This window comes from Grammomys surdaster, unplaced genomic scaffold (genome assembly GCF_004785775.1).
Source record: "Grammomys surdaster isolate TR1022 unplaced genomic scaffold, NIH_TR_1.0 138, whole genome shotgun sequence".
NCBI lineage: Eukaryota > Metazoa > Chordata > Mammalia > Rodentia > Muridae > Grammomys > Grammomys surdaster.
Window position 1 is genome coordinate 1,490,175 of NW_021604596.1, and position 6,100 is coordinate 1,496,274.

The window sequence follows — 6,100 nt, forward strand, 5'->3', positions numbered from 1 at the left end:
ATCTGGAACTTAACGAAAAACAAGAATACTGACATCACACATATCACATAACCTGGCTATTCTCTTCTGTTTGAAGTTGTGCACCCTGCCTGCTTCTCTTCAGTGTCTGGCTTTATGCCAGTTCTTAATGATATTTCAAATATTCCTCTAAGTAGTTTAACAAATGTCAGCTCGCTTTTCCTGCCCCTGAGTGATTGTGAAGTAGACTGTTCTAATATTAACATTCTTTGTGTTAGAGTTTAAATGCAGCTATGGGATTAGGGAGACTGTGGTTGCCTTCTCTTTCTTTCCTCTATTCGTGTCTTCCGTTGAAGAATTTCTGATTAATTGATGGAATTAGTTCTGCAATTAACCTGATTTGGCAATTGAGTCTTATAATGTGAGATTAATCTTTATTTTAAAACTTTTATTTCTCATATTAAATTATATTGTCTTTATTTTTACATAGGTCAAAAGTTAAAATATGAACTTTTGGCCTGGAAATAAGTTTGCTGTTAAGACATAATTTAACTTCTATGGCTGAAATATTTTATTGAACTTAGGTTTATTTATTTACTTATTTATTTGATATCATATTTGCTGCAATATTTTATATCCAATGTTCTCTGTCTTAGAAAATAATAAAAACCCTTTTTGTTTTACATGACTACTACTGTTTCAGAGTTTTTCCTAAAGTATTTGGTATCTGCTTGAAAGAAAATTTAATTACTGGTAATATTTTTTCAAATTCTCATCAATAGTGTATACTGTGAAATTTGGTAAAGATCAAAAACAGTTTAGATGTTACATTACCTCATAGAAGAAAATGTTGCCTTAAACAATAAATAAAATACCATTTCCAGAGTGAATGTATTTTGTAAACATTGGGCTAGCACTTTTTAAGTATATGAATTAGACACTGGACTGCTTATTAAACCATAACTGGACTTTGTAGAGTGACTATAATACTGGAAATGTATCATTATGATGAGTAATATGTTTTGCTCTTTTCTAAAGAGTATTACTTTATTCTGGGAAGGACAATGGTATTTTGGTGGTATGAAATACTTACCACCAGCTTGTTGGACAATAGCTTTTCACCTAGGTCTTAAGAACATATGAGATATTTCAGGACCAACAATGAAAATGCCAAGAACTAGGTAAAATATCAGAAGTAGAGATATTTGGAGATACCGTAAAAGAATTGTGACTAAAATTTGATAGAAAACATGGATTCTGGATGTGAACTGTATACCATGTCAAGAAGTCAGATCTTCTATGACAGGAGCTGTGGATCTAAGGAAAAGTGTCAGCTAAGTGACCTGAGATAATTGGAGCTGTAGACAAATTAGCCTCAGTACAACACTTGATGCAAACAAATTAACAGAAGAAATGTGTTTAAATGAATATTGCAAAGGACCCCAAGGCCATGAAAAGAAATATATACAAAATTCACAAATACTCATCTTCCTAACAAATTTATGGTGATCATAATATAGAGGAACTGAGGAGAAAAGAGCTATTAATCTTAGAGAGTCAATGGAGATAAGAAACACAATATAAGTAATAGAGCATGTTAGAAGGTGTTATGTGATTTGGAGAAAATCATCTGTGAATGAATCAGAAGCATGAATTGACAATGAGGAGAGATGATCTTCATTAAGCCAGTCATGACTAGGCTCATTATGAAAGTGAAAATCGACTAAAATCTAGAATGAGCCAATGATCCTGGTACCTGGAAGAAACAGGTTTCTTACCGAATTAGGAGTTAGGAGTTAGGAAAAAGACTTTATAAAAGGATTGTGCCTGACATGCTAAGCCATAGGGAATGAAGTAGAATATGTAATAGACATGTTCCATACCAGTGTTAGTGGGCCAAGGTGTTAAGAGGTTCGGCTCTTACAAATGTGATCCAGGGTCTAGAGAAACCCAAGACCAGGAAAGTTACCCCATGGTACAGGAGTATATACATTCTCAAGAATGCCTTTCCCTATAGAGTGGCTTGGCACTGTGAATGTGGGCTGGACACTAGAGAGGTATAAGCCAAAGACCTCCTCTCTTTGGATTAGACATGGGAAGCTAGTGCAAGGTTCAAGCAAAAAAGAGGCAAGATGATTTTTAATGTTTTAATGACTTATGTTTTCAGTAAAATTATGTTTTATATAGGCAAAATAATCTCTCAGGTGACAGCATTAGAGATACACAAGCAGCAGCTGAGATTGTTTCTGTTATTGTAAAGATTAGACCAGATTAAACTGAAGGGGCAGCTATAGAAGTGAGAAGACAGGAGACCTCGTTTAGGAGTAGAGTTCACAAGGCAGGGTTTGGAGCCATGGGAAGATTGACAGGTCTTCTTTACTACAAGTGTGGGCTGTGTAATTCTATCTAATCATCATTCTCATTTGGATAGGTTGAAAATAGTTTGATATTAATAGATATGTGTCATTAAAGAATAAGATTCAGCATTAATCATAATAAATATGATAGCTTAATGATACTATCAGTTCAATAATCTCAAGAGAAAGGTGAGGAAAGGTGTATATACAGGTGCTATACACACACACAGACGTGTGTGTATGTGTGTGTGTGTGTGTATGTAATTATATACAAGTCAGAGCTCTGTGGTATCTGAATATTTTTAATGTAGATGTCATCTTTGTAAAATAAAGCAATACACTTCATAAAAATGAGTAGACTGGTATCTGAGGCTGTCCCTATGAAACTGAGTGTTTCAGAAGTTTAATTGTCAAACTAAACTTACTTATGGATATAACACAGGAGACAGTGCTGATTATAAAGCTTGGAGCCCTGATTCTTGTCCTGTAAAGAGAGTGGAATAAGAATCTTGAGAAGCAGGGCCCCAAAGCCCCGGTGATTGTGATCTCTAAATGTGTGATTATCTTCATACACTGCTATGTGCTGCACACTCACATGTAAAATGCAAGGATGATGTAACCTTAAGGTAAAGCAACTGGAAAGATTTTCTAGTAGCCTTCCCCAAATTCCAATAACAACATGTGGCATAGAAACATGAAGGGAGAAGACCCCTTCTGAACACTTTTTCCACCTGAGAGACACCTCAACACATCTAAGAACCAGTACTTTATAGTTGTCAGTGCGATGTGTACATGCCTGCATCTATGTATTTTTGAAGAGTGCATTTGAATGCGTGTCAAAGTACTTTCTTTTGTTTGAGAAAAGGCTGTTTGATTCCTACTAACTAAATGTTGAAGAAGTTAACAATAAACAAGGCAATTCTTTTTTTTCATGTATACAATATTTTCATTAAAATTCATATGGCTTCCTAAATATTATAATCATTTAAAGATTTTTTCACAAGAATACTGAAATGGCTTAAAACGTCAGCCTTTAATTTCATAGTTTTTATTTTATTGATTTAATAATGTTATGGCTTTGCATACATGCTTTAACAAAATAGAGAAATTTAATGACTGGTTTTCCATTTAGGAGTCAATAAGAATACAGATACTATTACAGAGCTCTAAAGCAATTTTAGAATATGTTTCCAAACCCATAATCTTTAAGCCAAGACTTTACAGTTGTGTATTTTAATGACTGCCTCACTTACCCCAGGGTTATATTTTCTGTCTCTCAAGGCTCCTTTTATATTTAACAGGGTAAATTTAATCTCCTACATATGACCAACACTTGTCATTTACCCTCAAGTCTTTTCCACCCCTATTTTGCCTTCTCTTTTGTTTTCATAGTTCATTTCATTGAATTTTATCCTCTGTGGTTTTGTCTTTTTTCTGCAATTTATGCATGAATATCTTATGGCCTGGATTTCCTTACCCATCTCTAACAATAGAACAATTACTAGTTAATTTGAAGATCACTTTCCAGTAGTTGTTTATATGAGAGAACTAAGCATCAGAATTTATCTAAATTATACAATCATAGCTATCATAAAATTTCAGAATGAGAGTAGTCATCTACTGTAGGCAGGCAACCAGGAGTTTCATGCAATGTCCATAAATTGGTGTGATTTCTTAGATGATTAGAGAGTTCATGCAGGATGGCAGGTTGAGAATTCCTTACTTGCATGTATCCAATCCTCTTTCTCTTTCTGTTTTCTATAGCTCTATACTTGGGCTATTTATTTCACGAATCAAGATACAAGGAATTCATAGATGTCCATAGAAGCAAAAGCTACGAGATTGGCACAAATAACTAATTAATCTCTAGCAGTTAAAAAAATGCATAAAAAATGAACAGAGACAAATTGGGCAGCATATTTGAATTTCTCTGTATTGTCATCATCTTGGCAGAGGTGACATAGTATATAAAAAGGTACGTACTTTTCAGACATTTTGCCACAGTGTTGCCATACAGGTACTGTGGGGTTTTTTTTTAGGACATATGAATGTAATTTCAGCTAGGTTTTACTTCATCAGTAATAATATGGCATCTTTTCCCTAATTCCTGTAGCAAATTGTTGCTTGCAATCCTGACCAAAACCCTTGGGGAGAGGGGTAAGAAGTCATAGAGTCAACAGCATAGACTCCAGAGAGTCAGGCAAATTGCAAAAGTAGATTTTTTTATTGCAGGAACTGAGCAAAACTTTATAACCCCCTCCCAGCATCACATTGGTTCTCAGGTAGCCAGATATGGCACTGTCTCTTTCTCATAGGCTCTCTCCATTGCCGGATCCAGCATTAGTGATCTCTAGCCATGCTGATAGATTCTTGGTTGACTCTGGGATGAAGTATCAGCGATACATGTGGCAGCATTGTGCCTGTGTATGCTTGGCTAAGTTCCTCCTGCAGTGAATGTGTGTTGGTATTCTGTTCTGGAACTTGTTTCCTGTGCCAGTGATATGTTCAGAGTGCTCAAAGTGTCTCTCCACTTTCACTTCTATCAGGTTTAGTGTATCTGGTTTGTGTTGAAGGCTTTGATCCTCTTGGAATTGAGTTTTTCAGAGTGATAGATGTGAGTATATTTGCATTTTTCTACATGCTGGCAACCAGCTAGAACCTAAAACTATTAATGCATTGGACCCCATGAAACTGAAAAGCTTATGTAAGACAAAGGACACTGCCAAAAGATAAAACAATAGCCTACAGAATGGGATAATATGTTTACCAACTCTACATCCACAGAGGGCTAATACCCGAAATATATAAAGAAATTAAGAAGCTAGACATCAACAAACTAAATAATCCAATCGAGAATGGTTAGAGATGTAAATAGAATTCTCAACAAGAAATGCTTAACATCTTTGACCATCAGGAAAATACAATTCAAAACAACCTTGAGATTCCATCTTAAGATCAAAAACACAAGTCACAGCTCATGCTAGAGAGGATGTGGAAAAGGATTTCTCTATTGCTTGTACAGCCACTTTCTGAGAGTGTGAACTTTTACAGACACTGTGGAAATAAATACAGTGGTTTCTCAGAGAATTGAGAATCATTCTACCTCAAGACTCAACTATACCACTCTTAGGCATATATCCAAACAATGGTCCATCCCAAAATAAGGATACTTGTTCATGCTCACTGCTGCTTTTCTTGTAATAGCCAGAAACTATAGAATGACCTAGATGTCCCTCAACTCAAAAATGGATGAAGAAATGTAATACATTTATACAAAGGCGTATTATTTAGCTGTTAAAAACGATAACATCATGATATTTGTAGGCAAATGGATGGAACTAGAAAAGATCATCTTAAGCAAGGAAACCCAGACCCAGAAAGATATACAGGACTGGTGCCTAGCTCAGCTGTCATAAAGGAGTGTCATCCAGCAATTGATGGAAACAGATGTAGAGATCCACAGCTCAACACTAGGTAGAGGCAGCAGAACCCAGTATAAGAGGTGGGGAGAATTAAAGATGCCAGAGGTGTCACAGATGCTAGGAGAACATGGCCCACACACCAACTGAGCAGGGCTCATAGGGGTTCATAAAGAATCAGACGTAAGTCTAAACTAGGCCTTCTACCTTATAGTTGTGTAGCTTGGTATTTTTATGGAACTCTGACCAGTGGTAGTAGGGGTTGTTATGAGTCTTTTGCTTGTGCCTGGAACCCTTTTACTCCTTCTGGATTGCTTCAACTAGCCTTTTTATGAGGGTTTGTGCCTAGTTCCATTGTAATTTGTT